Source organism: Hordeum vulgare, chromosome 5H (genome assembly GCF_904849725.1).
Source record: "Hordeum vulgare subsp. vulgare chromosome 5H, MorexV3_pseudomolecules_assembly, whole genome shotgun sequence".
NCBI classification, from domain to species: domain Eukaryota; kingdom Viridiplantae; phylum Streptophyta; class Magnoliopsida; order Poales; family Poaceae; genus Hordeum; species Hordeum vulgare.
This window is the reverse complement of record NC_058522.1, coordinates 50,174,273-50,186,370: the sequence shown is the minus strand read 5'-3', so window position 1 is coordinate 50,186,370 and position 12,098 is coordinate 50,174,273.

The window sequence follows — 12,098 nt, the reverse complement described above, 5'->3', positions numbered from 1 at the left end:
GCTGTTGTCAATATGCCTTTAGGTCGTAAATTGCACTGTCATAAACTGGTATTTTCACTAAGTCTGAAATTGTGTGTGAGATGCTATTTTGTGAGTTCTTTTCCTATTGGTCCATGCTTCCATGCTAGATGTTATTAGTAGTTTTTGGTAGTGCTTCTTTCCCTCTATTGCCTCATGCCTTGTTTGAGCCTTTTGGTTTTGTGTAGCTCGTAGTTGTGGGGTGTCAAAAATGCTATGTGGCTGATTTTGGCAGATTGTAGTGATTTCTTATTTAGCTCGTAGTTGTTGAACCGGTTCTCCGTTTTGATCGTGTCCTATATGAAACTTGCTTAGAATCTCGTGTAGTTTCATATTTTCTTGCTGGTTCTGTGTTTTGAAATGCTTGTGACTGTCGTTGCACACATTTGGCATGCATGTCATCATATCTTGCGGTGTTCGTATCTTTTGAACCGTAGCTCCGTTGGAGATGTTCTCTATGTGCAAATTGATTGTAACGACGCGTAGAATCACGTGAATCTATTTATTTTGCTGTTTAACAAACATTTAAACGTGTTAGTTCAGATCTGGACAGAATTGTAAATTAACATGTGAGGTCGTTCCGGAGGTGATATATGTCATTTTCGACCTCATTTAAAATGCATAGATAGGTAGTTTAATTACGCTTCACCTCTTTCCATGTTTATACAACATTTAATATTGTTGTGTACTTATTTGGGATAGAACTAAATAAATTCGTATGTGGAGTTTCGTCAATATGCAACTCGTTGCATATTGAACTTCACTTAATGTGTAGTGTTTGATTGTTGTGAATTGGGATGCCATGTCTTGCATATATTCTTCTGATCATGCACCATATGTGGATTGCATCTTGTCGTGCATGCGCCGTGGTGAATATCGTGTGTTGATGCTTGTTTCCGGTTTGCTTCGTCTCGACAGAGTTCCGCAAGCGTGTCGGATTGTGAGGACCCGTTCGACTACATCGGTTCGTCTGCTTCACGGAGTCATTCTTCTTCCAAGCGGGATCTCAGGCAAGATGACCATTTTCCCAGATACCATTACTATCATTGCCATGCTAGTTTTACCGTTTCTATCGTTATGTCTCGTTGCCCACCACCTGTTAAATATCAGCCTCTCAACATTGCCATGAAAACTTTCAACCTGTTCACAACCTAGCAAACCACTGATTGGCTATGTTACCGCTTGCTTAACCATGTGTTAGTGTTGCTAGTTGCAGGTGCAGTTGCTTCCATGTGATAACATGGGTTCCTTGTTATATCACCCTATTAAATGTTATTTAATTTAATGCACCTATATACTTGGTAAAAGGTGGAAGGCTCGGCCTTTCTGGCCTGGTGTTTTGTTCCACCATTGCCCCCTTAGTTTCGGCCACCAGTGTTATGTTCCATATTTGAGCGCTCCTAACACGATCGGGGTTGATAATTCGTTTTAGATTAAAGCTGGTCTGGCAAGGCCCAACTTTCGTACTACATTTGCTAATAACCTAATAAAATTGCATAGGGACTTTCCGGACCTCGAGGATAATTAATCAACCCCCGGGCCAGTGCTCCGCATGAGTGTTGGTCCCACCTGAGCGATGTCCGGCGCCCCCTGGTCACCCAGGGTTTAGCTATCCCGACGTCTAGCTCATCTGTCGTGTCCTAAGATCGAGATACACGGCTCCTATCGGGATTGTCGACACGTCGGTCGGCCTTGCTGGATTAGTTTTACCTTTTATGAGATATCTTGTGCATCGGGACTCCGGTGATGCTTTGGGTAATCTCAGAGTTGAGGTTTTCCACTAAGAAGTCTGACGAGATCGCGAGCTTCATGATCGAGGATTTCTATGCGGCTTGTGGTAATTTGTGATGGACTAGTTGCAGCACCCCTGCAGGGTTAAATCTTTCCGAAAGCCGTGCCCGCGGTTATGTGGCAACATGGAAACTTTGTTTAACACTGGTTCTACATAACTTGGAGTTAACTTAATTAAAACATGCCAACTGAGTCCGTAACCGTGTCTGTCTCTTTCGCGAGTTCCTTCTCCGATCGAGGACACGGTGGGGTTATGTGTGACGTAAGTAGGTGTTCAGGATCTTTCCTCAGATCAACAGTAGTTCACCTCCATTATGCGTAGATCACCCCCCTCTTTATTCTTCTACTCGTAAGTTAGCCCCTTCATATATTGCTTAGTCGCTTGCTGCAGCCTCACCATTTAACCATACCTCGCCTATTAAGCTTTGCTCGTCTTGATACCTTTGGAAATGAGATTGCTGAGTTCCCTATGGCTCACAGATTACTACAACACCAGTTGCAGGTACAGGTAAAGGTCACTTGACGCGAGCGCATTGATTGTTCATTTGGAGTTGCTCTTCTTCTTCTTCTTCTTCTTCAATGATCTAGGATGGGTTCCAGGCCGGCAGCTTGGGATAGCAAGGATGGACGTCATTCTTCTTTTCTCGTTTGTTTTCATCGATAGTCGGACTCTGCTCTTCTTCATGATGATTATGTATTGTACTGTTGTGACTCTGATGTAGCTTGTGGCGAGTGTAAGCCAATTCCATATACTCTTCTCTTCAGTACATGTACTTGTAACGATATCCATTCTTGCGAAACGACGAGATGCGCTTCTATCCCTGACGAGGCCCTCGTGCCAAATTAAGGATAGGGTCGCAGCTTGGGCGTTACAAGTTGGTATCAGAGCAATACCGACCTAGGAGCCCCCTTGATTGATCGAACTTGGCCGAGTCGAGTCTAGTGAAAAACTGCTTTGAGTCTAGTTATATATCGGAGAGTTGGATTCTTTTTTCTCCTCTTCTATGCTCTGGTGAGGAATCATGACGTAATAATTTTAATTCCACTCTTTGTTGGAAATATGCCCTAGAGGCAATAATAAAATGGTTATTATCATATTTCCTTGTTCATGATAATCGTCTATTGTTCATGCTATAATTGTATTAACAGGAAACAGTAATACATGTCACATAAATAGATCACAATGTGTCCCTAGCAAGCCTCTAGTTGGCTAGCTCGTTAGTCAATAGATGATCATGGTTTCCTGGTCATGGGCATTAGATGTCATTGATAACGGGATCACATCGTTGGGAGAATGATGTGATGGACAAGACCCAATCCTAAGCGTAGCACTAGATCGTATTGTTCGTATGCTAAAGCTTTTCTAATGTCAAGTGTCTTTTCCTTCGACCGTGAGATTGTGCAACTCCCGGATACCGTAGGAGTGCTTTGGGTGTATCAAACGTCACAACGTAACTGGGTGACTATAAAGGTGCACTACGGGTACCTCTGAAAGTGTCTGTTGGGTTGGTACGAATCGAGATCGGGATTTGTCACTCTGTGTGACGAAGAGGTATCTCTGGGCCCACTCGGTAGAACATCATCATGAGCTCAATGTGGCTAAAGGAGTTAGTCACACGATGACATGCTACGGAATGAGTAAAGAGACTTACCAGTAATGAGATTGAACAAGGTATAGGTATACCAACGATCGAATCTCGGGCAAGTTCTATACCGACAGACAAAGGGAATTGTATACGGGATTGATTCAATCCTTGACATCGTGGTTCATCCGATGAGATCATCGTGGAGAAAGTGGGAGCCACCATGGGTATCCAGACCCCGCTGATGGTTATTGGCCGGAGAGGTGTCTCGGTCATGTCTGCCTGTCTCCCGAACCCGTAGGGTCTACACACTTAAGGTTCGATGACGCTAGGGTTATAGGGAATTCTTATACGAGGTTATCTAAAGTTGTTCGGAGTCCCAAATGAGATCCCGTACGTCACGAGGAGCTCCGGAATGGTCCGGAGGTAAAGATTGATATATAGGACGGATGGTTTCGGACACCGGAAGTGTTTCGGGCGTCACCGGTAACGTACCGGGACCACCGGAGGTGGCCCCGGGGGTCCACCGGAAGGGGGCAACGACCCCGGGAGGCTAGATGGGCCAAGTGCGGGAGGGAACCAGCCCCTAGGTGGACTGGTGCACCCCCCACACTCAGCCCAAGGCGTAGGAGGTGGAGAGGGGGGAAACCCTAGGCGCTGGTGGGCGTAAGGCCCACCTAGGGGTGCGCCACCCTCCCCCTTGCCCTGGCCGCCGCACCTCCCATCTGGGGGGGGGGGCTGCTGCACCACCTAGGGTGGGAACCCTAGGGGTGGCACCCCCCCTCCTCCTATATATAGTGGGCACTTTTGGGCTTTTGGAGACACATTTTCCCTCTTCCTCGGCGCAGCCCTGCTCTTCTTTCTCCTCCTCTCTGCCGGTGCTTGGGGAAGCCCTGTCGGGAGACCTCGTCTCTCCATCGACACCACGCCGTCGTGCTGCCGGAGATCTTCCCCAACCTCTCCCTCCTCCTTGCTGGATCAAGGTGCGGGAGACGTCACCGGGCTGCATGTGTGTTGAACGCGGAGGTGCCGTGGTTCGGCACTAGATCGGAATCACACCGCGGTCTGAATCGCCGCGAGTACGACTCCATCAACTGCGTTCTAGCAACGCTTCCGCTTAGCAATCTTCAAAGGTATGAAGATGCACTCATCCCTCTCTCGTTGCTGGTCTCTCCATAGGAAGATCTATATATGCGTAGGAATTTTTTTGAATTTATGCTATGTTTCCCAATAGTGGCATCTGAGCCAGGTTTTCTATGCGTAGATTCTATGCACGAGTAGAACACAAAAGGTTGTGGGCGATGATTTTTCAATTGCTTGCCGCTACTAGTCTTATTCTTTTCCGACGGTATTGTGGGATGAATCGGACCGGACTGACCTTACACGTACGCTTACGTGAGACTGGTTCCACCGACAGACATGCACACCGTGCATAAAGGAGGCTAGCGGGTGTCTGTCTCTCCCACTCTAGTCGGATTGGATTTGATGAAAAGGGTCCTTACGAAGGGTAAATAGCTTTGGCATATCATCATTGTGGCTGTCACATAGGTAAGAAGGCGTTCTTGCTAGAAACCCAAATCAGCCACGTAAAACTTGCAACAACAATTAGAGGACGTCTAACTTGTTTTTGCAGGGTTTGACATGTGATGTGATATGGCCAAAGTTGTGATGTTGCATGTATGATGTCTGAGATGATCATGTTATTGTAATAGGTTTCACGACTTGCATGTCGATGAGTGTGACAACCGGCAGAAGCCATAGGAGTTGTCTTAATTTATTGTATGAGATGCAACGCCATGTGCTTACTACTATTACTTCATTGCTAACGGTTAGCTATAGTAGTAGTGATAGTAGTAGTGATAGTAGTAGTTGGCGTGACGACTTCACGGAGACACGATGATGGAGATCATGATGATGGACAACATGGTGTCATGCCGGTGACGATGATGATCATGCAATGCCTGAAGATGGAGATCGAAAGAGCAAAGATGATAATGGCCATATCATGCCACTATATGATTGCATTGTGATGTTTATCATGTTTTTCATCTTATTCCTTAGAACGACGGTAGCATAATAAGATGATCCCTCTTAAAATTTCTAGAACGTATTCCCCTAAGTGTGCACCATTGCGAAGGATCGTTGTCTCGAAGCACCACGTGATGATCGGGTGTGATAGATTCTAACATTCGCATACAACGGGTGTAAGCCAGATTTACACACGCGAAACACCTAGGTTGACTCGACGAGCTTAGCATGTACAGACATGAACTCGAATACAAGAGACCGAAAGGTCGAACATGAGTCGTATGGTTGAATACGATCAGCATGAAGTTGCTCACCATGGTGACTAGTCCGTCTCACGTGATGATCGGACACGGGTTAGTCAACATGGATCATGTATCACTTAGATGACTAGAGGGATGTCAATTTAAGTGGGAGTTCATACTTAATTTGATTAAATGAACTTAATTGTCATGAACTTATTCTAAAAGTTGTTTTTACAAATATTGTAGATGGCCAACGTCAACCTCAATTTCAACGCATTCATAGAGAAAAACAAGCTGAAAGATGATGGTAGAAACTATGCGGACTGGGTTCGCAACTTGAAGCTCATCCTTGAAGCAGCTAAAAAGGCTTATGTCCTTGATGTGCTGCTAGGTGACCCTCCCGCTCCCGCAGCAGCCCAGGACATTCTGAACATCTGGCAAACACGGAGTGATGACTACTCTCCGGTTAGGTGTGGCATGCTATACAGTTTAGAAACGGGGCTCCAAAGGCGTTTTCAGCAACACGGTGCATATGAGATGTTCCAAGAGCTGAAGCTAGTTTTTCAAGCTCATGCTCGTGTCGAGAGATATGAAGTGTCCGACAAGTTCTTTAGCTGTAAGATGGAGGAAAACAGTTTTGTCAGTGAGCACATACTCAAAATGTCTGGGTTACACGGTCGTCTGACTTCACTTGGAGTCGAACTTCCAGATGATGCTATAATTGACAGAATCCTCCAGTCTCTCCCACCAAGCTACAAAGGTTTTGTGCTGAACTACAACATGCAAGGGATGGAGAAGACCATTCCCGAGTTGTACTCGATGCTCAAGTCTGCAGAAGTAGAAATCAAGAAAGAGCATCAAGTGTTGATGGTCAACAAGACCACTAGTTTCAAGAAGGGCGAGGGTAAGAAGGACTTCAAGAAAGACGACAAAGCCGTTGCCGCGCCCGGTAAGCCAGATGCCGGGAAGAAGAAAAAGAATGGAACCAAGCCTGAGACTGAGTGCTTCTATTGCAAGGGAAAGGGTCACTGGAAGCGGAACTGCCCCAAATACTTAGCGGACAAGAAGGCCGACAACGTTAAAGGTATATGTGATATACATGTCATTGATGTGTACCTTACCAGCGCTCGTAGTAGCTCCTGGGTACTTGATACTGGTGCTGTTGCTCACATTTGCAACTCAAAGCAGGAACTGCGGAATAAGCGGAGACTGGCCAAGGACGAGGTGACGATGCGCGTCGGGAATGGCTCCAAGGTCGATGTGATCGCCGTCGGCATGCTACCTCTACATCTACCGTCGGGATTAGTTTTAAACCTTAATAATTGTTATTTAGTACCAGCTTTGAGCATGAATATTGTATCAGGGTCTTGCTTAATGCGAGACGGCTACTCATTTAAGTCAGAGAATAATGGTTGTTCTATTTATATGAGTGATATGTTTTGTGGTCATGCTCCGCTGGTGCATGGTTTATTCCTGATGAATCTCGATCGTGATGTTACGCATATTCATAGTGTGAGTACCAAAAGATGTAAAGTTGATAATGATAGTCCCACATACTTGTGGCACTGCCGTCTTGGTCATATCGGCGTTAAGCGCATGAAGAAGCTCCATACTTATGGACTATTCGAGTCTCTTGACTTTGAATCATTTGACACATGCGAACCGTGCCTCATGGGCAAGATGACCAAGACTCCATTCTCAGGAATAATGGAGAGAGCAACTGACTTATTGGAAATAATACATACTGATGTGTGTGGTCTAATGAACGTCGAAGCTCGCGGTGGCTATCGTTGTGTTCTCACTCTCACCGATGATTTGAGTAGGTATGGGTATATCTAATTGATGAAGCACAACTCTGAGACGTTTGAAAATTTTAATGAATTTCAGAGCGAGGTTGAGAATCAACGTGACAGAAAAATTAAATGTCTACGATCTGATCATGGAGGAGAATATTTGAGTCACGGGTTTGGCACACACCTAAGGAAGTGTGGAATCGTTTCACAACTAACGCCGCCTGGCACACCGCAACGCAACGGAGTGTCTGAACGTCGTAATCGCACTTTATTAGATATGGTACGATCTATGATATCTCTTACCGACTTACCGCTATCATTTTGGGGATACAAATTAGAAACTGCAGCATTCACTTTAAATAGGGCATCGTCTAAATCCGTTGGGACGACACCGTATGAACTATGGTTTGGTAAGAAACCTAAGTTGTCGTTTCTTAAAGTTTGGGGCTGCGATGCTTATGTGAAGAAACTTCAACCAGAAAAGCTCGAACCCAAAGCGGAGAAATGCGTATTCATAGGATACCCTAAGGAAACTATTGGGTATACCTTCTATCTTAGATCCGAAGGTAAAACCTTTGTTGCCAAGAACGGATCCTTTCTAGAGAAAGAGTTCCTCTCGAAAGAAGTAAGTGGGAGGAAGGTAGAACTTGATGAGGTAATTACACCTCCTCTCGAACAGGATAGTAGCGCAGCGCGAGAAGTTGTTCCTGTGGCGCCTACACCAACTGAAGAGGAAGTTAATGATAATGATCATGAAGCTTCGGATCAAGTTACTACTGAGCGGCGAAGGTCCACAAGGGTACGCTCCGCACCAGAGTGGTACGGCAACCCTGCAATGGAAATCATGTTGTTAGACAACGGTTTACCTCCGAACTATGAAGAAGCGATGGCGGGCCCGGATTCCATCAAATGGCTTGAAGCTATGAAATCCAAGATAGGATCCATGTATGAGAACAAAGTATGGACTTTGGTGGACTTGCCCGATGACCGGCGAGCCATAGAAAATAAATGGATCTTCAAGAAGAAGACTGATGCAAATGGTAATGTAACCATTTATAAAGCTCGACTTGTCGCAAAGGGTTTTCGACAAATTCAAGGAATTGACTACGAAGAGACTTTCTCTCCCGTAGCGAAGCTGAAATCAGTCCGAATCATGTTAGCAATTGTCGCCTTTTATGATTATGAAATTTGGCAAATGGACGTCAAAACAGCGTTCCTTAACGGGAACCTTAAGGAAGAGTTGTATATGATGCAACCAGAAGGTTTTGTCGACCCTAAGGGTGCTAACAAAGTGTGCAAGCTCCAGCGCTCCATCTATGGGCTGGTGCAAGCATCTCGGAGTTGGAACATTCGCTTTAATGAGGTGATTAAAGCGTTTGGGTTCATACAGGTTTACGGAGAAGCCTGTCTGTACAAGGAAGTGAGTGGGAGCTCTGTAGCTTTCCTCATACTGTATGTGGATGACATATTATTGATGGGGAATAATGTAGAGATGTTGGAGAGCATAAAGGCCTATTTGAACAAGAGTTTTTCAATGAAGGACCTTGGAGAAGCTGCATACATATTAGGCATCAAGATCTATAGAGATAGATCGAGACGCCTCATAGGTCTTTCACAAAGTACATACCTTGACAAGATATTGAAGAAGTTCAATATGGAAAACTCAAAGAAAGGGTTCTTGCCAGTTTTGCAAGGTATGAGATTGAGTAAGAGTCAGTCGCCGACCACGGCAGCAGATAGAGAGAAGATGAGTTCTGTCCCCTACGCTTCAGCCGTAGGCTCTCTTATGTATGCCATGCTGTGTACCAGACCTGATATAAACCTTGCCATAAGTTTGGTAGGGAGGTACCAAAGTGATTCCGGTATGGAACACTGGATAGCAGTCAAGAATATCCTTAAGTACCTGAAAAGGACTAAGGAAATGTTTCTCGTTTATGGAGGTGGCGAAGAGCTCGTCGTAAAGGGTTATGTCGACGCTATCTTTGACACAAATCCAGATGACTCTAAGTCACAGACCGAATACGTATATGTTTTGAATGGTGGGGCAGTGAGCTGGTGCAGCAGCAAGCAAGAAGTCATGGCAACATCTACATGTGAAGCGGAGTACATAGCTGCTTCAGAAGCGGCTCATGAAGGAATTTGGATGAAGGGGCTCATCACGGACCTTGGAATGGTTCCAAGCGCGTCGGGTCCAATGACACTCTTCTGTGATGACACTAGGGCCATTGCCATCGCCAAGGAGCCCAGGTTTCACCGGAAGACGAAGCACATCAAACGCTGCTACAACTCCATCCAGGACCATGTCCAGAGTGGAGTAATAGAGATTTGTAAAGTACACACGGATCTGAATGTTGCAGACCTGTTGACTAAACCTCTTCCACGAGCAAAACATGATCAACACCATAATTCTATGGGTGTTCGATACATCACAATGTAACTAGATTATTGACTCTAGTGCAAGTGGGAGACTGTTGGAAATATGCCCTAGAGGGAATAATAAAATGGTTATTATCATATTTCCTTGTTCATGATAATCGTCTATTGTTCATGCTATAATTGTATTAACAGGAAACAATAATACATGTGTGAATAAATAGATCACAATGTGTCCCTAGCAAGCCTCTAGTTGGCTAGCTCGTTAGTCAATAGATGATCATGGTATCCTGGTCATGGGCATTAGATGTCATTGATAATGGGATCACATCATTGGGAGAATGATGTGATGGACAAGACCAATCCTAAGCGTAGCACTAGATCGTATTGTTCGTATGCTAAAGCTTTTCTAATGTCAAGTGTCTTTTCCTTCAACCGTGAGATTTTGCAACTCCCGGATACAGTAGGAGTGCTTTGGGTGTACCAAACGTCACAACGTAACTGGGTGACTATAAAGGTGCACTACGGGTACCTCTGAAATTGTCTGTTGGGTTGGTACGAATCGAGATCGGGATTTGTCACAACGTGTGACGTAGAGGTATCTCTGGGCCCGCTCGGTAGAACATCATCATGAGCTCAATGTGACTAAAGGAGTTAGTCACACGATGACATGCTACAGAACGAGTAAAGAGACTTACTGGTAATGAGATTGAACAAGGTATAGGTATACCGACGATCGAATCTCAGGCAAGTTCTTTACCGACAGACAAAGGGAATTGTATACGGGATTGATTGAATCCTTGACATCATGGTTCATCCGATGAGATCATTGTGGAGCAAGTGGGAGACACCATGGGTATCCAGACCCCGCTGATGGTTATTGGCCGAAGAGGTGTCTCGGTCATGTCTGCATGTCTCCCGAACCCGTAGGGTCTACACACTTAAGATTCGATGACGGTAGGGTTATAGGGAATTGTTATACGAGGTTATCGAAAGTTGTTCCGAGTACCGGATGAGATCCCGGACGTCACGAGGAGCTCCGGAATGGTCCGGAGGTAAAGATTGATATATAGGACGGATGGTTTCGGACACTGGAAGTGTTTCGGGCGTCACCGGTAACGTACCGGGATCACCGGAGGTGTCCCATGGGGTCCATCGGAAGGGGGCAACGACCCCGGGAGGCTAGATGGGCCAAGTGCGGGAGGGAACCAGCCCCTAGGTGGGCTGGTGCGCCCCCCACACTCAGCCCAAGGCGTAGGAGGTGGAGAGGGGGGAAACCCTAGGCGCTAGTGGGCGTAAGGCCCACCTAGGTGTGCGCCACCCCTCCCCCTTGCCCTGGACGCCGCACCTCCCATCTAGGGGGGTTGCCGCACCACCTAGGGTGGGAACCCTAGGGGTGGCACCCCCCTCCCCTCCTCCTATATATAGTGGGTACTTTTGGGCTTTTGGAGACACAGTTTTCCCTCTTCCTCGGCGCAACCCTGCTCTTCTTTCTCCTCCTCTTTGTCGGTGCTTGGCGAAGCCCTCCCGGGAGACCTCGTCTCTCCATCGACACCACGCCATCGTGCTGCCGGATATCTTCCCCAACCTCTCCCTCCTCCTTGCTGGATCAAGGTGCGGGAGACGTCACCGGACTGCACGTGTGTTGAATGCGGAGGTGCTGTGCTTCGGCACTAGATCGAAATCACACCGCGATCTGAATTGCCGCGACTATGACTCCATCAACCACGTTCTAGCAACGCTTCCGCTTAGCGATCTTCAAAGGTATGAAGATGCACTCACCCCTCTCTCGTTGCTGGTCTCTCCATAGGAAGATCTGTATATGCGTAGGAAATTTTTTGAATTTATGCTACGTTTCCCAACACTCTTCTCACTCAAAAAAAAGGATCATGCGGATATTATTGGAATCTATATGATGTCGATGTGACGGAGTTATGTCTTGGTGCCTCCTCTCTATCTTGATTTCTTCCGGGTAGTTGAGCTCCAGGGGATTCTTCAGCACATCTCTATCATTCAGATTTATTAGTATCTCAGGACGAAGGATGTTTGAAATTGCTTCAATACTAGTAGTGGCGAGAGGAGTCCGGCTTCCCTAGTACTGGTGCAGAGAGTTCCGGATGTATCGCCATACTTAGTATCATTGTGATTACGAGGATCTGAAATAGATGAAGTTCCGAGGTTCTGGTTATGTGTTGACGGATGTGATACACTGGACGGGTTAGTATAGGAGTTGTGTGACATATTACTCCTTGTATCCATGGACCAGATTC